Source organism: Balaenoptera acutorostrata, chromosome 14 (genome assembly GCF_949987535.1).
Source record: "Balaenoptera acutorostrata chromosome 14, mBalAcu1.1, whole genome shotgun sequence".
NCBI lineage: Eukaryota > Metazoa > Chordata > Mammalia > Artiodactyla > Balaenopteridae > Balaenoptera > Balaenoptera acutorostrata.
In genome coordinates this window covers 2,891,187-2,913,427 of record NC_080077.1, presented here as the reverse complement: position 1 = coordinate 2,913,427, position 22,241 = coordinate 2,891,187, and the positions used below count along the sequence as shown (strand labels likewise).

Here is a 22,241-nt window from a genome sequence, read left to right as displayed (position 1 = left end):
TCCGGGTATCCCGCTTCCGGCGCGTCGGCGCGGCCCTTGCGGCCTCCGTAGCAGCGTGCGCATGCGCGCCGGGTTCCGTCGCCGGCCTGTGTGGGCCCTGTGGCCGCGGGCGGTGGAGTGAGGGGGACGGTGTCCGCGCTGGGCTGGCTTCCCGCCGGCCCGCGGGACGGAAGCTGTCAGGGAAGGACGCGGAGAGCCGCGATCACCCGCGCTCGGGTTTAGTAGTCGCTGCCTCCCACCTCCGGGAGTCGGGACCCAGAGGTGCGCACAGCCGTTGCTTGTTGGATGAATAGACCCACGAACGCGGATCCTCACGAGTGTCCTCTAAGCCTCGTGCCCTAGACCCGCTTCCAGGCCCGACAGAAGAAGGCTGGGGCCCCTTGTGCCAATACTGGCAGGGATTCCGTTCTAAACTGCCGTTCTCCGAGCATCTCCGCTCGAAGGGAGTCCGGGGACAAGGGGCAGGCTTTGGGCGCTGGTGGTGTGACAGGGAAGAGCTAAATCCGACTCCCTGTTCCGTCTGTTTCTTTGACTTCAGCCTTTGCTTTTCGTCGCTTTTGTTGGTGTAATCATATACATACATAATGGCCTGCCCCAGGGAACCCTGCCCCTCTGCCTGACTGTTAAACTAAAGCGCCTCTCTTCGTTTCCCAGGGAGACAGTCTGACCCTGCCCACCTGTGGATGGCTGCCAAAAAGACAAAAAAAAGACATTAACACATCCCCTCCTCCAGGCTGGCAGTTCCAGGGGATATTTGCAAAACGTATGGCCTTTTTACTTTACTTCCTCGTCTCTAACCCCTTTCTGTGCTATAAAAGAAACTGGCGTCCAAACCCCGATAAGGTGGTTTATCGGAGACACTAGTCTGCCATCTTCTCGGTCTGCCGGTAGTGATTTCTTTTCTCTCTTACTCTCTACCTTGCTAAGGAGAGATGAGAAACTAGGGTTTCCTGTACAGTGTGAATTCCAGAGAATCCTGGAGTTTTCCATAAATACACTCCTTTCCAGTGTGGTGTGATCGTGATGAAATGCCTACTGTTTTGTTTTATTACTTCACCTACTCCGTTCCTTCCCTAAAATGTGACAATTAAAAGGTGGAGCCCCAAAGGCTTTTATTGTCCATCCTTAACTGCCTTCAGTAGAATTTTATCTAATCTCAATGAGATAGAAAACATATGGTAAGACCCCTAGAAAAACAGATGATACACTTGCTCTGATAAAACAGTCCAATGTTCAGCATGTTTTAGGTGGAAAATACGTATATTTGGCCTATTTATACTGAAGTGTGAGATCCTATTCTTTTGTCCTTAACTTAAAAAGATCAGAAAATAGAGCGGAAAAAATGCTATGAAATAATAAACCTCTATGCTTCTATAATAAAAGAGTACATCTATACATTCTCTAAATTTTTTCCTTCTGAAGTATAGTAACTTTAGTTTTCCGTATGCAGAAAGATGAAGTAAACTGATTACTAATGGGGAGAAAGCTTTCCAAGGATATGTGAAGTTGAGCCATGGAATTTGCCAGTGTCTAATTGTGTTTAACCTAAAAAGGGCAATTTCATAATTTTCAACCTGTACCTGGGTGTAAAAAATTTTACTTAGAAAATAATACTGAAGATTTTAGAATGTGATTTGGGCCTTTTCACTTCTCATGCCGTATAAGCCAAGCTTAGTTTCCTAAAAAATACCACATAAAATTTATTGAACGCATAACCCAATGGAGATAATTGAATAAGAGTCTAGGCTCCACAGTCAGACTGCCTGGGTTAGAATCCTGGCTCCCCTGTTTTGTAGCTGTGAGGTTTGGGGCAAGTCAACCTAAACTCCTGTTTCACTTTCTGATATGTGAAAATCAAGGTGATAATAGTTCCTATCTTGCAGGTTTGTTATGAGGATTCAATAAAATAATACATCAATCGACCCTCATTATTCAGGGGTTCTATCTTACAAATGCACCTACTTGCCAAAATTTATTTGTAACCCCGAGATCAATACTTGCAAGCACTTTCGCAGTCACTCAGGACATGTGCAGAACAGTGAAAAGTTAGTCACGCAGCACTCACCGTCACGGCTGGGGTGGGGCAAGGCAGTGACGGGCCTTCTGGTTTCAGCTCATACTGCAAACAAGCGCCATTTTTGCGGTCTGCTTCCTGCTACATTTTTTCACATACTTGTGCCTTTTCTTGGTGATCTCACTGTTTAAAATAGCCCCCAAGCCTCGTGCTGCAGTGCTGTCTAGTGTCCTAAGCACAAGAAGGCTTGTGGAAAAAAAATATGTGTTAGAGAAGCTTCGTTCAGGCTGTTATAGGCTGATGTCTGTGAGTTCCACATTAATGAATAATACATACTGAATACGAAGTTTTTAAACAGAATCCCTTCAGACAAGGTTATGGGTTGATCAGCTGAGGAACGCGCAGTTAGCGGCTCGCAGGACCCTGACCTGTGTCTGCAGGAGTGGGGCCTCAGTCTTCGTAAACCAGTGTTTGCAGCGACTTTATCAGACGTAACCTGCAGATGACAAGGATCGACTATAGGTGTAAGCGCAGGGCCTGCCACATGCCAAGTGCTGAACGAATGCTGGGTTTTGTGATTCCAACCATTCCTGTTGTTTCATCGTGTCTAATGTCTGCTCTGGGTCCCTGTCTCCCTTCCCATCTGTGGAAGGAAAATCTAAACGGAGTCATTATTGCTCAGAGAGCTCTGTGACCTGGAACCAGGAAGCCACGGAGGAAGGTGACGTGCATGCCTCAGCCTGGATGGAATCTGACCTTTTGACCTGATGAAGTTGTCCAGAGCACCTGCCAGAAACGCAAGATACTTATCGGACCCTTACCCTAAAATAACTTGAAACAGTCTATCTACTTATTGGACCCCTGCCCTAAGACAACTGACGATTCCTTAAGGACAAATCTTTTCTCACTTGCGACTGTCAGTCACGGTTCTTGGCAGAAAACCTTTAACAGCCTCCTGGCTTGTTTTCTTTTTTTCCTGGCTTTGTGTCTTCAGAAGCCCCTGATCCTTTCTCTTCCTTGGAACACTCCTTTGGGGTTGCCCTGAATCTGTCTCCCAAATTGCAATTCTTAGGACCCCAAATAAACTCTTCCTATTTGCAGCCTCCTGCATTTTTTTTTTTTTGGCTGACACATCCTAGTGAACAGTCTGTAAGGAAGCCCGAAGTAAGCCTGTACTTCATGCCCAGAATCCTAGAACAAAAGCCGGGAGCTTCCTACTTCCTTGCTCTTCCTGCTTCTCAGCCACAGAGCTTTCCAGAGGCAATGGCCTGTCCAAACACGAGGCAGCCGGACAAGCCGGAGGCGGTTCCAAGTGGTGAGAGGCAAAGCTTGAGAACATCTTTCCTGGGCCCCGAGATGAGAGTCCCCACTTCCTTCAAGGCCTGCCAGAGGGGGTCTCCGCACCTGCCATCGGTCCCTCCTCCCTCCACCCACCCTCCCTCTGTCCCTTCACCAGCTCGCAGGGGAGCCTGTGAAGGAAGCAACAACAAGTTCCAGCAGAGCCCCCGGTCAGGGAAGCTGAGGTCCCCCCTGGGAGACGTGTGGTCCTTTCCAGAGGCAAGCCCAGGGTCAGCCCCCCCCCCCCAGAGGCCACTCCATCCCACGTGAAAACCTCTGCCCCCAAGGGAGCCCATGCACAAACCAGCACCCCTTCACCAGCTGACCGTGGTGAAAGAGGCTGGGGTCCCAGAGGGGCCTTAGGAGAGAGGTAACACCTGATGAACATCTGTGGAAACCCTTCCCCATGGAAACATTTTAAGCATTTTGAAACAAAGACAATACAAACCATCTCAAGTTTCCTATTCCCATTTCTTAAGTTTCATACAGTACTTTGTAGAAAAATGTATCAGACACTCTCCAGTGACAATTCAGGTAGGAAATTACCCTCGAATCTGAGCCCCTGAGCGGCTAGAAGGACCTTAGAAAGAGTGCAGAGGCCATGAGTTGGGATAGAGCTGGTGACAGTTCATCACTGGCCCTTTACTCTGTCTCATAAACTTGCCTTAATCCCTTCTCTGGACTGATAGCAAAGCTTGGCACAAAAGGTAACACAATAGCTTTTCTTCCTTGAGGACTGAGGCCCCAGAACGCTCTGTGAGTGAACCAAGTCAGTTGCTGGTTAAGGCCGTGAGGCTGCCCCAGGCAGAGGGTGGGGACCAGCTGTCATTGTGCAGGGGTGGGGATGGAGAGACCTTCATTCCTTTCTGCCTCCCGACCACATCCCTGGAAACAAAGCCGAGCGCCCTGACAAGCACTGCCATAAGGGCGACACTCAGAGTGTCCCACTGGAACAGGAGGTGGGGGCCATCGCCACGCTCCCTCCCGGGTCAGCAGGGACCCTGAGATGATCGCCAGACCGCCCCCCACCCAGGGGAAGGCAGATGGGCGGGCAAACAAACAGCATGTGGTTTGACAACGCCACTGTCCCAGGACACACACGGCGCAGAAGTGGCTGACGTCAGCTCCAGCTAATCCAGTCTGGCCCCGCAGCCGGCCAGCTGTTCTCCACACCGTGGCGTGGAGGTCATTTTAAATCTGTTCATCTCACTCCTCTGCTGAAAAACCTCCAAGGACTCCACTCCACCCTCAGAGTAAAGGGCGCTATCGTGATAGTAAAGGACAGGGTAGATTAGAGTAGCGCACAGAGCTGGTCCTGACCCAGCCCCGGCTCTTCTCTCCAGCCTCACACATCACCACATCTTTCTTTCCACAACACATACAGGGGCACACGTACGTGCATGCCTGCGCGCGCACCGTGTGAACACACGTGGAGACCCACAGGTTTAGCCAGGCCTCCGCGATCAGAGTCTGCAGCATCCGCAGGCCTGTTCTCGTTGCTTGAAATCTTGCTCCCCGTGTCCCCCAGTGCCCACCCCCAACTCCTCCAAACTTCCTTTCCTGGCCAATGCCCACTTGACCTCTGGGTTTCCTCCTCAGGGGAGCCCTCCTGGACCTTTTACGACGTGGCCAGGGGCCTGAGCCCAGAGCCCTCCTCGTGCTCTGTCCATCCCTAAGCAGGGTCACCAGTCTCTCCCCGACTTTGCCTGGCCGAGGTCAGTCATCCCACTAGACTGCCTCGTGTCCAGACCCCACCCCGTGGTAGAAGCTCAGAGGAGGTTTATAGAATGAATACGTGAGTAACAATAACGAGAGCATATTTAAGGAATCTGACACATAATTTGCCTCCATACGACATCTAAAGTTAATTGTAGGGGAGAAAGTAAATCTAGGTGTCAATAAATGAACAATTATGTGTTGAGAACGTCCTGTGTGTAGCTGAAGGGAGCTTCAGCGGGCTGGTGAGGTCTAGAAAGATACAGCTGAGTATTCAAACGGCCAAGATAAGCCAGGCATTTCTTCCACCGCGGGCGCTCCCGGGGCCTCACTCCACTACTGAGCAGGAGAAGGTCCGAACCTTTGCCATGTGTGAGCTAAGTGGTGTGCGGTGTGCCTTGACCCTCAGGCTCCCTTCTCACACACTGAGCCGCGTGAACCACTGGGTGCTGAGTGAGGGGGTGTGTCCCCCAAAGATCTGCTCTTTTGGAAAATATCCTGCTTCTTAATTTTGCTCAAATATGTTATTCCAAAGAAGGACACAAAGGTGATTATTTTTATGATTATCTGTTGGGGATTATGTCTTTCCAGGGGAGAAGGTTTTTTTTGTTTTTTTCTTAAGATTTTCTGATGTGAACCATTTTTAAAGTCTTTATTTAATTTGTTACAATATTACTTCTTTTTTTTTTTTTTTTTAATGTTTTGACTTTTTTGGGCCTGAGGCATGTGGGATCTTAGCTCCCCCACCGGATCTCCAGGGAATTCCCCAGAGGAGAAGTTTTTACAACTCAAACCCCTTGAGGAGAGAAAATGCCGCCCCCAAATCCTGTTTCCTGAGAGAGAGCAGAGAGCCTGGTAGGTAAGAACAGAACGCTCTTTCTCTGTCTTTCTGTCAACAGGTGGTGTTGTCAGCCATAAAATCCCTGCTGAGGTCACAGCTCTGCTGTAAATGGAGCTTCCAGTCACCCTATTAATGTCCATCTGAGGTCTTCAGGAAACTCCTTTACTAGTCCCTCAAAGCAAGGGACCCTCTCACGACTTTGAATGAATGAACCAGCTATAAATGAGTTTTGGATGTTGCTTGCTTAAAAGCAAAGGTAAATCCAGCATTTTGATAATTTATTTCTCCTGCTCCATTTGCTGTATCCCTACTGGTTGATGGAAACATGACTGCAGTATTACACGAGTGGTTAAAATATGTTCCCATGGTAACTGCGACCAGGATGCAATCTATAGAAAAAGAGTGTGTATCAGTGCAACTAAATTACAATCCAACTAAAAGTAACACAATCTGCCTTTTAAGGGATTAGTAGATTAACGGTGCATTTGTTGTGTACTTGGTATTTTGTTCAGAGAAGAAAAAGATACTATCTCACCCTTGAAGAAGTTACAAATTAATTTTTGAAATGAGATTTAATCAGAAATGAACAAAAGCAAGACAGCACAGGGTGAATTTTAACTTTGGACATTTGTGGTCCCTGAAGGCAGCAACTGGGACCGTTTTGGAAGCGTAGAGCCTCAGGCCCTGGAGTGAGGGCTTCCCGCTACCGGGCCCCTCGGGTGATGAATATGCATAGCGAAGTGTGCAAGCACTGGCCTCCACTGGGGAAACAGGGAGATCCCGAGGCAGCTTTATTCAGGAGGCGGATTTGGAGGGATACTTGTATAAAAACAAGGACTTGCTGCCGAATTCCAGAGACCTTACTTTCCAAATCTCTATTGATTCCGTTCTTCTTTCTCCATCTCAACTCCCTCTGCAGAGCCCAAGCCTCGACCCCCCTCGGCGGGCATCCCTTCTCCTGCGCTGATGCGGTGCCCATCCTGCTGACCAGTGACACGCAGGTGACAGCCCCTCGGCTTTCACACCTGCGTGGGGCTCCCTTACAAACAGGTCAGGTCCTTACCACCTGCCCCGACTGGGTTCCCACGGAGACAGAGTGGCAGGTGTCTGTGTGCAGGACACAGGGCCAGCCCCGGCAGGGGAGTGACAGGAGCACGTGTGCCCGCAGACGATGGCATATAGTCTAGGCAGAGGCTTCGAGTCCATCCCGGGAGGCAGCCCATCGTGAGGGGAAAGGTCCAGGCCTCCACTTCTGCGTCCACCTGTCACTGGACAGGAGCTGCCCCTGGGGACGGGCGTGGCCTGGTGTGAGGTGGCCATTCCCCAAGAGGGACTCAGGCAACACTCGAGTGGCTTCCCCGAGGTTGCGTGTGAGAGGGCGGTCCGCCTGGGAACCGAGGAGAGGGGAGCACCGCCGTGGTGCCAACTGCAAGGTCAGTGCCAGGAGCTAAGCCGCGGTCAGCAGCAGCCGTGGCCAGCTGGCCAGTGTGCATGGGGCGGGGAGATGCAGGAAAAGCTGCCGTGGCCAGAAAGGTTTACTGGCCACAGGGGGACTCGCGTGGGGACAGAGAGCGCTGAGTTAGACCCTCACCCCTGAGGCCTGGAAGCTGGTTTGGCTGAAGAGGAAGTCAGTTTACAGACAGCTCGGGCACCGCTTACACCAACGTTGGGTCTCTGTTTGAATCCCATCACTTCATATGACCCGTTCACTTCGTGTTTGTCTCTGTCTCCTTTTTCTTCTCTGTAAATTGGGCCTCATAATAGTACCGACATGATAGGGATGTTGTAAGGATTCGATGAGACTATGCAAGTAGAGATCTGGGACTGCGCCCGCTACATACTGCATGCCTGCTCAGTGATGATGGATATTAGCGTCATTTATTTGGATAAACCTATAATTATAGTCCAGCTTGGTCTCTTAGTTACTGTGATCTTGTGCAGGTTTTCTGTTGCTGGTTTTTTTTTTTTTTAAATAATGATGTTTTGGTTATTATTATTTAATTAGTATTGGGTACAACCTTGGCATTGAGAAGGTTTTTTTTGTTTTGTTTTGTTTTTTTAAAGTATTTGTTTATTTATTTATTTATGGCTGTATTGGCTCTTTGTTTCTGTGCGAGGGCTTTCTCCAGTTGCGGCAAGCGGGGGCCACTCTTCATCGCAGTGCGCGGGCCTCTCACTATCGCAGCCTCTCTTGTTGCGGAGCACAGGCTCCAGACGCGCAGGCTCAGTAGTTGTGGCTCATGGGCCCAGCTGCTCCGCGGCATGTGGGATCTTCCCAGACCAGGCCTTGAACCCGTGTTCCCTGCATTGGCAGGCAGATTCTCAACCACTGTGCCACCAGGGAAGCCCTGTTGCTGTTTTTTTACTTCATGTCTCTGCTTAGAAATAACATTATTTCATGCACTTTTCGTTGATTGCACCTTTTGGAAATTCTGTTCCCTGGATAAGAAAATGAATTGCAAATTTGTGTTAAGATAATCAAAGATTAAAAGGAAAGATCTGTTTTGTGCTGCTTCAAAGAATATTAACGTCCAAGATGCATGAGCTGGGGTCTCACTTAGCACCCAGCACTCTCTTTCTTGGTACTCCATTACACGGGCTGACTGAATTGCAAACTATCTTTACGCCAAAATAATGCATATTTCAACTTCAGAAAATGTATTAGACGTCTGTCACGATTGTCAAGTCTGTCTTTGTTTTCCTATCATCAGAACAGTGAATGTATTTTACAGAAATTTAGGCAGGGACTTTTCATATGTTGTATAAAAAGCTCTTGCAAGTGCAGGAAATATAACTGATGCTGATAAAAGTGCCTAAAAAGTTAAACGGCAAACTGTCCATTCTAGGTGCTTATATGAGTTTCTGTTGATGTAAATGGGATGATTTGTGACAATTATTATAAAAGCCAGGGTAATCCAAGAGTTGTGTGCACTAGTTTTCTAACTAGCCTTTCAATGATCCTTCTAGAACCTTTGCCATGGGAGCACACCTGTATACCTGGATTAAATGTCCACAGGGGCTCTCCAGCTTTACCTGGCGGTTGGTGTATTGCAATAAGTAGGGGGTCATTTTTCCGTAAGCTATAAGGTGTTTGAGCAGGTACAATGTGATTTCCTCAGCCCTTTGCATGGTTTTCCTAGGATCAGAGTTTGGACTTGTGATTGTGGTATCCCTGCCCATGACATTGTACACTCTTCCCAGTGAAGAGGGGGAACATCTCCCCTCAGGGTAAACTTGTTGAACTCAGGTACCACATCTATGTCATTCTGTTTTTTTTTTTTTCTTTATGTATTCCCAGAGTCTGGCAGAGTCATGTAACATAGTAAATGTTCCATAAATATTTTTTGCATGAATGAACGAACAAAAAGTTATAACTCAGGCAGTTCACTAGAAATTATCTCATCTTTCCTCCTTTTTAAATAAATAAGGCAAGCATCCTCATTCAGTAACATTCTTGCAGTCTTACAGCTGGTTAAGAGCTGAGCAAATGTCACCCACATCAATAGACCGCTGGTGACGAGACTGGCTCATTTTGCTCGGCCTGAGTGGGAGAGAGGTCATGAGGACGGTCCCCAGGCATCCTTCCTGACACGCAGGGTCTTCTTCACTCACCACTTGCGTTTCCTGTCCAGAGATACTTATGGAGGCAGAAGGCGGTTAAGGGGTAGATTTGTTTTTGCATCAATTTCATTGTTAATCACTCTTGCAGAAGGGTTGGTTACAAACAAACAAAAAAATAAAAGTTGTACAATCTAAAGCCCTTTTTTCAGACAGTCTTGGCCCTGCCTGAACTGGCCCAGACGCTAAATCTGAGAAACGCGTGAGCTTTTTGTCCTAGGTTTTCATGTATATGTTAGGAGGTGAGAGGGAGATTCTAATAAGTAGGATGTATGTGTTTTTAAAGGTGTTGTTACATTCCTTACAACACACATTAGCTGAACACAGATCACAACTCCATGACCTCAGGGTCTGAATCTTGTGAGGCCACAAGGGGGCGTAATTTGGCCACAAAAGAGTCTCAAGCCTGGAGAGAGCGGAAGAGGGCAAAGCCGCTTTGAGATCTACCTGCATCCGGGAGGAGAAGCAGGTGTCTTGGTTTCCACCTTCTCCCTCAGGTGCTCCTTGCTCCCCAGAGTCGGGAGCAGAGTCTCCTCCAGCCCAGCCCAGTGACTGTGGCACTGGGGCGTCTCAAGTTAAAACAGGAAGAGCAGCGTCCTCCCTGCAGACAGGTGGAGGGCGTAGGCGGTCTTAATGATTTGTGTATTTTATTGAAAACCCCAAATATTTAATTGGCTGCTAAAACGGACAATGACATGCAAATTCCTCCGTCCTTCCCTCCCTCCCTCCCCCCCCCCCGCCCTTCTCTTTCTTTCTTTCTAAGTCATATTTAGGAGCCTCCATCCCCTTTATCGCTTTTGGCCTTGATCTTGCACTTCTGCCTGGGGACCAGCCCACGAGTGCCAGTGTAAACAGGAGAAGGCGCAGAGGGTTAGGCCTGCACCTGGGAAGGCAGCTCTGTGCCCCAGGCTTTCTGGAAGGACCTCCTCTCGTACTGGTTGTATTGCTTCCACAGGATGAAAATTATTTTCTCTGACTGTTGTGTGTTATCTGAGTTCCAGTTAGGAAAACTCCAGCTGGACGGCAGATGCCTGTACTCTTCTTATGGAACTTGAGCTGAGATCAGGTAAAATAAGACAAACGTCTTCGCTGCTGCGACTACCGGCAATTAACGCGTCAGAACTTGTCTTAGGTGAACATTCCACGATTACTGGGGACTGAGGTTGACCGTGTTGCTTAGTGGTTGGGTGGTGGGTTCTGGTCTTAAAGACCTGGGTTCAAACCCTGAGCCCCTTGCTGTGTGACTGATCTCAGACAAGCTATCTAACATCTTTGTGTCCAGTCTCTATCCGTGGAAGCGGGAACATAGTGGTATGTAAAGTACCCAGAGCATCTTAAGTGCTTCCTATACACTTGTTATTATAATGTCATAATTTTTATACTAGCTCATCTTTGTCCTTCAGGAGTCTCCTTTCAGAATAACTTTAGGCTTGAAAAAATATTGCAGACATAGTAGAGTTTGCTCATACCCTTCCCCTAATTCTGCCTAATGTTGACATCTTACATCACCAGACCGCAGGGACAAAACCAGGAAATTAACGTGGATGCAATACCATTAACTAAGCTGTAGACTCTATTCGTGTTTCTCCAACTGTCCCCCTAACGTGATTCTTTGTGTCCGGGACCCAGTCCCAGTGGGTTCAGCAGCCATGGCTCCTCAGCCCCTAGCGGGTCTGCAGGCTTCCTTCCTCTTTCACAACCTGAGCACTTTGGGAGATTCCTGGCAAGTGATTCTGTAGAAAGTCCTTTGCTTTGGGCTAATCTGATATTTCCTCACAATTACACTGAGCTTACACATTTTGGGGCAAGAATACCGCAGAATTCTCAGTGCATCCTGTCAGGAAAGACGTGTGTTGATATGTCTTATTACAGACACAGTCGGCCCTCCGTATCCATGGGTTCCGAATCTGGTGGATTCAACCAACTAAGGTTGAATGAAAACATTAAAAATAAATTTTTCCAGAAAGTTCCAAGAAGCAAACCTTAAGTTGCAGGTGCCAGCAAATATTTACATAGTATTTACATTGTACTTACAACTACATGGCATTGACATTTTTAGGCATTGTAAGTTATCTAGAGATGATTTAAAGTATAGGAGGATGTGCATGGGTTATATGCAAATACTACGCCATTGTATACAAGGGACTTGAGCACCTGTGGATTTTGGTGTCCGAGGTGGGTCCTGGAACCAATCACCCTCGGATAATGAGGGACGACTGTTCTGTTAACTTTACTCCGATGGCGTCAGCCGCGTGTCCTCGCTGTAGAGTCCCTGTTTTCCCATGTGTAATCGGTGCACACCTTGGAGGAGATATGTTGAGACTACAACTGTGATTTCTCATCATGCTCACACCCACCACGTTTAGCACCAATAGATGCTTCTGGCCTAGGCCCATTATTACTGTGGTGTCGGCCTAAGGGAACTTTTCTCTTTCCATCATTTACATTTACCTTTGTAATTCTACTATAAGGAAGAACTGTCCCTTCTCTGCTGTATGCATGTATGTATGTATGTGTGTGTGTGTGTGTTCATTCATTCATTCATCCATTCATTCATTCGTTCTTCATTGATATGACTATGGATTTATGGGTATTGATTTTATTCTATGGATTAGTCATTACTATCATTATTTTATTGCCAAAATTGTCCCAGATTTGGCCACTGGGGCTCTTCAAGCAGGATCCTGTGTTCTTTCAACATGCCCTCATGATTTTTTCAGCACTTCCTTAATTTCTGGCACTATAAAAATGTTCCAAGCTCATCGTGTGTTTTCCTAACCCCACGCTGGAGTCGACCATTTTCCAAGGAGTACTGTTTCCTTTATTGGAAACTCATACTTAGAAACGAGTATCTGAGCTCTAGGGGTGCTCACTGCCCCTGGGGGTCCTTGCCTCTCAGCCACCCAAGCAGACAGAACTGGGTCAATATGTAGACACCATGAGTTTATTCTTACACCTCCCATTCATCCTGAACTCCCCTTTGCCTGACTCATAACGTCTTTTTCTGACAGTGAGAAACCTGGCTTTCATCATCTGTGGTGTATTTACGTATTTGCTCAATCCTAGGTTTTCTTTTGGTCATTTTGAGTATTCTGCCAGTTTAAAAAGTTAAACATTATATTTTTGTTCTTACTGTGGCTACCCTCTCTTTAAAACCTATAATTATGCATATTTACCTGTACTAGTAAACAGAAATATCTTATTGTACCCTTATAATTCAGGATTTTTTGCCCGCGATCATGTCCCTTGGTCTCCCTCTTCCCTCAGACCCATAGTGCTGATATTTTAGTTCTAGACTGTTATGGACAGTCTGTTTCCCACTTGGGTCCTATAGGGGACTTTACCTAAGCATTTGATTATCCCTAATTCCATACCTCTTATAGCAATCTCCTGAATTTGTCTCTTTTCTTGTCTGAATCCTTCCTTCAAGAGCATTTCCACTGTGTGATAACATTTTTGAGGCTTTATATGAGTGAGAATATTTATATCCTCACATCTGAGTGGCAATTTGGATAAAAAAATCTGACATTCAAAGTTCTTTACTTTTACTACTTTAAAACCATTACACCAGTATCCCCTTGTACCATTTTCCTACCAGTCTGTGTCTTACTCCTTTATAGGTTAGGGTGAAGATAAAATTTATCGTTCAACCAGGACACATTTGAGAGTGAAGAGGGCACTACCAGTAATTAAGCTTGGGCGGTAGGTGTAAGCCAGGAAGACCCTGCGTAAACTGAGACATGCGCTCTGCTTGCCTACAGGTGGTTTAGTCACCCCACTTACAGATGATTCATTCTTTCTCTCCAGAAGCTTTTAGAATTTTCTCCTTTCATTTGATATTCTTGGGTTTTGCTGTAAAGTGTGGTTTTCTCTTTTTTAAAATATTTATTTATTTATTTATTTATATTTTTGGCTGCGTTGGGTCTTAGTTGCTGCAGACAGGATCCTCTGCTGTGGCCCGTGTGCTCAGTAGTTGCAACCCATGTGCTCAGGAGTTGTGGCACGGGGGCTTAGTTGCCCCGAGGCATGCAGGATCTTAGTTCCCCGACCAGGGATCAAACCAGTGTCCCCTACATTGGAAGGCAGATTCTTAACCACTGAACCACGAGGGAAGTCCCTAGGTGTGGATTTTCTGTTGTCCCCTACTTGGTCTTCTATGAATTCTTTCCATTTGAGCCATATCTTCCTCCCTCCCTCCCTTCCTTCCTTCTTTCCCTCCTTCCTTCCTTCCTTCCTTCCTTCCCTTCCTCCATCTATGTCCCAGTGACTCCTGCTGTAAGTTCTTTCACTCCCAGACTCTTTATTGTAGTCAAATGCAGAGAGTCACTTATCCTGCCAACAGGAGCTCTTTCAGTCTATGTGAGATGTATATTTATTATTGCAAATTTTTAAAAAGGATTTTGTTTTGCACCTCTGTCTCCAGTACATTTTAATTTTTGAGTGCTATCACCGCCTTAGGCACTCTGGGCCTGCGGAGTCAGGAGCCCCATCCCCTGGCCTTCCCTAAGAAGACATTACGCTGGACTAATCGTAAAGGATATTTCCAGATGCCCATGGCTCTACGGAGGTCTCATCAGGAATTGTGGACATGAAGCCTAAGACGTCACGTTCCTTGTCTCAGGATGGTTAGAGCCCCTGATTGCAAACAGTGGAATCTACTTGGACCAGTTTAAGCAGAAAAGGGATTTACTAAATGCTTTGAGGTCCATCACGGAATCGTGCAGAATGGAAATGAGTTTTAAGACTATGCTTCCAGGACCAACACCTGGACCATGCGATGGGACTGGACAAGTGAGAAAGCCGCCTCCACCTGATCAAAGCCTGGGCATCTGCTGCCGGAACTGACGCCCCTTCTCAGTGATGGAAGCTGTACGTGGACCCGCAAAGTGGACGTTGTGTGGAGAGCCTGCTCCTGGGATGCTCGCTTCCAAACGCAGCGTCACCCGGGAGGCCTGTGTGGCACAGAGGAAGCCCTCCAAGCCTCCCGGCTGCCAGGGAGGCTGTTAGGAAACAGGAAATCTGGAACTTCCTAAAATACACAAAGGCTACTTTAATCACTATGGGCTATGATTACGAGAAATGTCCACCAGGAGCCCCCAAGGAGCCTACAGTCCAACGGAGGAGAGAGACGAGCGAACTTTCCAGAACTGCCCCAGGAGGACCGAGCTAGACCCAAGATGTTACATCCAACCTAAGACAGCAAATGCCAACATGGGAAAATGTTCACATTTCTCCAAGGGCTTGTCTAATTCTCCTCTCTGCGTGAAAATGAAGGCTTTTAAATTAAATTTGCGGAATTCTCCCTCATATGTTCAAGAATTTCTCAGACTATTTTAAACACATTGTAAGCTTGCCTGTTCAACGGAGACTTTACCTCATTGGTCAGGAGAGCTTTCAGAGCAGCTGTCTACAAAAAGCAACTGCTAAGATTCGTTCCCCTCTTCAAGGGACTTAGGTGCCCAAATTGTGTTTAAAGACTCTTTGCTCTAAGTAGCAACTTCTGAAAACTGCAATAAAAAAAATTATGAGGTTATATAATTCTTAATTAGAAAGACTTTTAGAAGAAAATGGAATGTGGTTGGATTTAAATGAAGCAAAACTTGAAAGACTGGATCCATCCATTATAGATTGTTATTATCATCTATATAGTAACGCAGATTATTATATCTGTAGCGCTAGTTTAAAAATGCAGAGGAAGGACTTCGACAGGCCCAGAGCAGGTGACTGGAGCCTGTTTGAACGTGTTTCACCCCGTGCTCTTGTTTCACTCTTGGCCAGAAGCAAAGATACTGCAGCGAAAGTCACCGCTACACACATTAGACTTCCAGCTGGCTTGCTTGGACCTTTACCCTGACTGTTGGCAAAAATTGTGTCAAAAGTGGTGCTGCTCTTACAAACTAAGCACATGTGGTCACGCTGAACTCTGTGTTTTATTTGTATTTTAAAGAACATAACTATAGTCACTATAAGGTTTGAGGTGGGTGAACTACTTAGAGGGTATTTGACTGTGCTAGAAAATATATTAAAAAAGCAAACCCTGCATTTTGACTTCTGAGTGAAGAGAGGATTTCAGACAAAAATTTAAAAAATAAAGAGAGTTTTTTACATGTGTTGCCTTTGCTTACCCTGTGGAATCTTGGTACCATGTTTCTCCTCAAAATCTCCCTACAAGAAAATTAAACACTGACTGCATGCGGTTAAGAAAATATTAACTGAGAATTATTTGAATGTATATAATGTAAGCCTTGGTGTGAAAATACAGAGCGTGGTATGCAGAAAATTTGGATATTATTATTTTTATTTAAAGAGAAAAGTGATAACTCAAAAAGGGCACAAGATAAAACTTGCACATCAGGACAAGATTAAAACATTAAACTATGTAGGTTGTAACAGAACTAGAAATTAAGTAGGAAAAGGTAGAGTTGATTTGTTCAGCCAGAACCCATGAGTGTAGACAGACTTCACCGTCTACACTGGAGAATTGAAGCGATCATAGAGATTGAATTTCCCGGACAGTCATTTAACTGTTAGCCTGGCCTCCTATTTCCTGTACTAGGAACACGAGCCAAGAGCTGCCACCTTCTAAGAACTAGCAGCTGCTAGAATGCAAAAGCCTTCACATTGAAAATAAATATGAACAACTGTGTTGAACTCTACATGGGGTAAGTGCTTACGTAGCAGAGACAAAAGATTATTTTAAGTGAATTTAGAACTATTACTTGGAACCTACATCCTTGGGACGTTCATTCCAAGGACAAAGAATAAGGGAAATTTCGGGCTTGTATTCAGTAGTTTCATTGTTTACAGTAATAATGGTGTGATTGAGAAACCATTTTTCTTTATATTGTTGGGTAAAGCAAGTAAGTAATGAAATGTTTGTGTTAAAAATAACACACGCAATTCAGTATAAAAGATTCAATTACGAAAGTGAAAGAAATTAAGTAGAAGTACTATAGTAGAATTGACAGGGAAATATCAATATGAATGCACGATTTCTTTTTAAAGTCCTTTTGAGTACTGTGTGCTGAACTGGCCAAGAAGCCCTGTACCTCTAGCAGCGAGTGGGTACCGAGAGCCCGTGTGTAGGGCGCAAACTCCACTCCCCATACGCGGAGAAATGTCTTCGTGGTGCGGAAGCGAACGTTCAGAGTGGGCAGGAGGCATCTCGTGCCAGGAAACGTGGAGGCTTAGTGGGATCAAAGCCCAAGAGACCTGGAAGGGGGCTCCCAGTGGCCAAAGTTATGACAATTGAGCCAAAAATGATAATAAACATTGTTGATAAAAACACTTTCAATCTATGAAAATTCATGAGTCTGTTATGCTCAAAAGGGAAAACGCCAGAAAAAATAATTCAAAATAATGTGTTACAAGTGAAACAGCTATTGAACAAATTATACTTTAAAAATTGGGCAGAAAAAGAAAGAATTGAGTATTTATCCTGCCTTTTCAGTAGGGCCCATGTCCAGTTGTAAGGGTATAGTTTAGTTGATGGAGTAAAGCCCTAGTTTATAGAAGGCCCTCTGATAACTAGACATAGAACACCAGTGTCTAGCGGCCCTCGTGAATGATTAGGTGAGAATTACTAGTTGGGGCTGAAATATTGTCTCGTTGGCCTCAGCTGGACCTTCAGAGCAACTGAGAGGAATCAGAGCCAGGCTCCATCAGGAATATAGACCAACAGCCTATTTTGTGCCCGCCGCCCGAGGTGCCTGTCAGCAAGCAGATCTTGGCTTTGAGATCAGCTTTTGTAGTAAAGCTCTCAGGGAGTGTAGCTCGTTCTCAAGCAGCCTTTCTGTGGAGCGGGGAGCTCCATCACAATCCTGGGAGCCCCGTGGCCACCCCGTGGGCCGGCACCTCCCCCCAGGCCATCGTCTGCCCCCCTCCCAGCCCCCATGGCTCCAAGGCCACGGCCCTGCCTGGGGCTACCACCCCCCAGTCACCAAGCTCTGCTCTTGTTGGCTCTCTCCTGGGCCTGAAAAACCAAGTTATTTTGAGACAATGAAATTGATTTCAGAGAGGCAGCAGTGGCCGGTGGCTTGAAGCGCTATCTTAGTTCCCTGCCCAGGAATTGAACCTGGGTAGCCTGGATGGAAACCAGGAACCCTAGCTGCTAGACCAGCAAGCCAGCAGACAAGCAAATTTTCCCTGGCTCTTTCCCCCATTGAAAAATGCATTTCTCCCATAATTCAAAAAGACACATGCACCCCCATGTTCATTGCAGCACTATTCACTACAGCCAGGACATGGAAGCAACCTAAGTGTCCATCGTCAGATGAATGGATAAAGATATGGTACATATATACAATGGAATATTACTCAGCCATTAAAAGGAACTGGGTCATTTGTAGAGACGTAGATGGACCTAGAGAGTGTCATGAAGTAAGTCAGAAAGAGAAAAATAAATATTGTATATTAACGCATATATGTGGAATCTAGAAAAATGGTATAGATGATCTTATTCGCAAAGCAGAAGTAGAGACAGATGTAGAGAACAAATGTATGGATACCAAGGGGGAAGGAGGGGTGGGAGGAATTGGGAGATTGGGATTGACACATACATATTATTGATACTGTGTATAAAATAGATAACTGAGGAGAACATGCTGTATAGCACAGGAACTCTACTTAATGCACTGTGGTGACCTAAATGGGAAGGAAATCCAAAAAAAGGGGATATATGTATATGTATAGCTGATTCATTTTGCTGTACAGTAGAAACTAACACAACATTGTAAAGCAACTGTACTCCAATAAAAATTAATTTAAAAAAATAAACAATGCTGACTGGAAAAATAAAGAAAAATGCATTTCTCAAGGAGACAAAAACTGTAAAAACAGGCACAAGTTTATTATTAGAGACACAGCACAACAACAAGTGGGAGAGCACACAGAGAAGCAGTTTGTTTAGTTAAGACAGAAGCAGGGCAGAGATGCACCCCTGGAGAGAAAGGGTGTGGGCGTCCCCCCTAACGAGCGCAGTAAAGAGGCGGTTAAGTCATTTACAGGACAGTCCTTCCAGGTCTTTGTTTGCCTTTGGCCAATTATCTGGTTTCTTTCTCCACACCTGACCTCCCCTAGGACCCTCCCCACCGTGCATGTGCAACTTTTTTCCAAGATGGATTCCAGCCCAGAGGCCTACGGGGGGCCTTGGCGTCACATATTATGGGGTGGTGCCCCCTCCTTTTTGACCCCCAAGGAGTCTTTCTGCACCCACGCAATGTCTCCCTTGCCCCAAGGATGGGAGATATGTGACCTGTGGATCTATTACTCAAACAAGGGTTAGCTCCTCTCTGTTCTTGCCACGACTGTTATCTTAAAGTGTCCTCAGGAGGCAAAATCCAGCTATTTCCCCGGTTCCTGTTATTTCCATCTCAAAGTACAGAGGGCTGGTTGTAAATATCTAGCCTGGAGCCCACTTGCCTCCCGCCTCAGGAAATGTAACCAGGAGGCTGGTTGTAAATGCCCAGCCTGGAGCCCATCTATCTCCAGCCTCAAAATGACTGGGAAGAACTCTGATGTAATGTGGGGTGTCAGGACCTCAGATGTTGTAACAACTCTTGCTGCTTTCCCGCTACTGTCTGCAAACCTTCCGTACACATGCACCTGAGAAAACGACTAAGAAATCCTGGATGAAAATGTAAAAAGACAAAAGGAGTCATTGAGCCTGACTGGAGGTCCCGAGTGGTCCCCGTGGAGTGTGGTAGGGGCTCTGCCGGGAGGCGTGTGGCAACTGTCACCACCAACACTTATCGCCCCTCTGCTCCTGGGGAGGTGCACGTCCCAGCCCAGGACTCACGCTGTGGGTGGGAAAGATGGGGCAGTGCAGGACGTACTTCACGATGGTCACCTCTGTCCCGTGACTTGTCAGAGAAAGGAATGCTCTGTGGCTGAAGCCCTCGTGGCACTTTGGCCCTGACAGTGTCCCTTATCATGGAGGTGTCATAGCGCATTCGTGGCTTCAAATTCTCTCTGTATTTTATTATTTGAAATGAAAAATATTTTGAGATCTTGAGTATTTTTAGGGACAACGTTATATGTGGTAATTAAAAAATCTGGAAATGTATTTTTACCGACCCAAATTTGGGTCCACTTGCCCACACGGTAAAGCCAGTCCACTGACCCCGGGGCTGTGGGGAAGGAAAGTGCAGCGTTTACTGCACGCGCCAAGCAAGGAGTCCAGACAGCTTGTGCTCAAAACACCCGAACTCCCTGATGCGTTTCAGGAAAGCATTTTCAAAGGCCAGCTGAGGGAGCAGGGGGTCCCAGGGTGTGTGATCAGCTCGTGCAGAGTTCTCTGATTGGTTGATGGTGAGGTCACAGGGTGGGGTCATAGGAGTTCACATGATCAATCCTTAGGTGCCAGTAGGGCTGGGGGCTACATGCCCATGGTCGTCAAGTAGTTCATTTCTTCCATTTGGTGGCGGCTTTAGCATCTGTAAAACAACTCAGGAAAGGTGCATCAGATACTATGATCTGGGTACTTCAGAACGGAGCTGACGCAGAGGACCTGGGGGAGGGGCCTGTCCCAGGAAGGCCCCATCGGGTCCTGCTCGGTTACAGGATCATTGGGCTTTTAGAGTAATTACATTTTGCATCAACCCAGTCCTTGTGTTTTCATGTTTTAGTTGTGCAGCTGTTGTTACTGTAAATGTGAACTCCTGTTCATCGTTAATGTGTTTACGTATTTACACTGCTGGCAGTGTTCTCTACTAATACACCCCCAATGCTCAGGTGTGATGCCCTGAGGACACCCTGAAGGGAGCAGGCACTGCTCTCACAGTGTAGACCAAAGAGCCGCCACATTTTTTCTTTCACCTTTATTGGAGTATAGTTGACGGACAGTGTTGACCACCACATTCTGTGATGACACACTTCAGATGTCTCCACAAGACTGAACTCTTTATAAGTTCCCAGGGAGAGCACCGAGCTTGCCCAGGCCCTGGCGTCGGTGTTCCCAGGAGGGCTCCTGTCCAGTCCCCATGACAACGAAGCTTTCGTACTGCTTGGTCAGTCTGCTTGACGAGGCCTTCACTTATAAATGGAACGCCCATTTGTTTTAAGTGTCCTTTTTGCTAATGAGACACTGGTCATTTTAAAGGAACCAAGAACCTTTACAAAATCTTGTTCCAGAATAGTTTTTCCTGTTGGTGTCGATGCTGTAGGAAATTAGGGGTCAGATTCCAGCTGTGGAATACTGCACACCCTGCCCCACCTTTTCTCATTGTTCACTTGGAATCCTTGCCTTTGTCCTTGCCAGTACTCGGGACACTGTGCTCAGAGAAAGAGGACAGCTGGGGGCTTCCCGAGACCCCATCAGGGAGTTGCCAGGGTACAAGGTCCATGTCCTCTGTCTGGGCCCCTCAGGACCCTCTCTGATGTGGGCCGTCCACCTTGCGGCTCCCGCGGGATCCCTTCCCTGCACACCTGCCCGTGCACACACCCTGCTCATCCGCGTTTATTCAGAGCATTAGTGACCTTGCTGGCCTCTGCCCGGATTTCCTCACCAGGTGTGAGAGCAGCTCAGGGAAGCAGACTGCTGACTGACGTTATCAGGGCCTCTCCTGCTCCCATCTCTGCGGCCTCTCTCCCGGGCCTGGGGCAGCAGGTCTCCCGGGCCCTGGGGCGGCATCTCCGTTTCCAGCCCGGCTGACACCCACCGGCTACCCCTGCTCCTCACTTAGCACTAGAGACAGGTAGGTAGGACGAGTTTCCCAAGGTGAAAAGGGAAGCGGAAGACCCAAAACCACAAAAACTAACAGTGGTGACTGCGGACAGACGGGCCGGGAAGAAAGGCAGAGCCGGCGGTGGCTCCTTTATATGCATCTGTACAGTTTGAATTTCTTACACATCGTATTACTTGTACGACAGAGTAAGCAGGACGCACGGTTTTAACTGAATTAAACCCATCTCGGCTCTTGTCGCCAGCTCCTTTTAACCACCCTCAACTCCAGGGAGCTGTGGAGGCATGAGCCTGAGGGAGGGAGGACGGCCTGCTCCCGGCTCTCCGCCCCCAGCCCCGGGTGGAGGGCCAGCCGCGCGTCAGGAGGCCCCACCAGGCACTCCCGTGTCCCCCGTGTGGAAGCAGCACCGGTCCAGCTTCACAGGGCTGCATGTGGCTCAAAGCACATTTCCGAAAGCCCCTGAAGGAACAAAAAAGTGACAGAAACGGTTCAGAGGGAACAGGCTGGCTGAGGTGGTACTGGGGGTGCAGACCCTGCCGAGGCCAGCTCTACACCTGCCGCCGTCATCCATGATTGCCGGAAGACAGGAAATCGTGCTCACGTCCACGGTGAAGGTTGAAAACCTCCAACTAACTGTGCGATGTGACCTGAGGCGCGAGGACTGTGCCCTCAGGACGCTCTCGGTCCTCTGGTCCCACTCCTCGGAGCAGCTCCACCCCTGCCCAGAGGTCAGCCTCCCCTCCCAGCGCCCAGCGCGGCTGGCCACCAGGCCGTCGACACGTGCTGTGGGCCTGCAAGCCCCACGGCTTCCCTGGAAACATCACATATGTTAGCTGACCTGCCTCAGGGGGAAACTCAAGCCCAGGACACTTCCGGGCAGCCTGCAGTCAGCTAGTTCGGGGCAGGTTTTTTTTTTTTTTTTTTTTTTTTTTTTATTGATTGATTGATTGCTATGTTGGGTCTTTGTTTCTGTGCAGGCTCTCTCTAGTTGCGGCGAGCGGGGGCCACTCTTCATCGCGGTGCGCGGGCCTCT

At 47.3% G+C, this 22,241-nt stretch overlaps 2 long non-coding RNA genes across 3 annotated transcripts in view; both read left to right on the top strand.

Moving 5' to 3' along the window:
* Positions 1-35: 35 nt before the first annotated feature.
* Positions 36-22,241, top strand: part of LOC103002492 (uncharacterized) — a 29,784-nt gene continuing 7,578 nt past the window's right edge. The window contains exons 1-4 of one of the 2 annotated variants that reach the window (XR_451326.2): positions 36-261; positions 655-763; positions 5,968-6,165; positions 6,829-6,959. This is a non-coding gene — a long non-coding RNA (uncharacterized LOC103002492). Of the gene's footprint in view, positions 262-654; positions 764-2,696; positions 3,115-5,967; positions 6,166-6,828; positions 6,960-22,241 lie in introns of those variants that run through there. The other variant, XR_003623739.2, reaches the window with a different exon arrangement.
* Positions 10,388-15,017, top strand: LOC130704792 (uncharacterized). The gene is made up of 2 exons (XR_009005278.1): positions 10,388-10,593; positions 13,986-15,017. It is a non-coding gene; the product is annotated as an uncharacterized LOC130704792 (long non-coding RNA).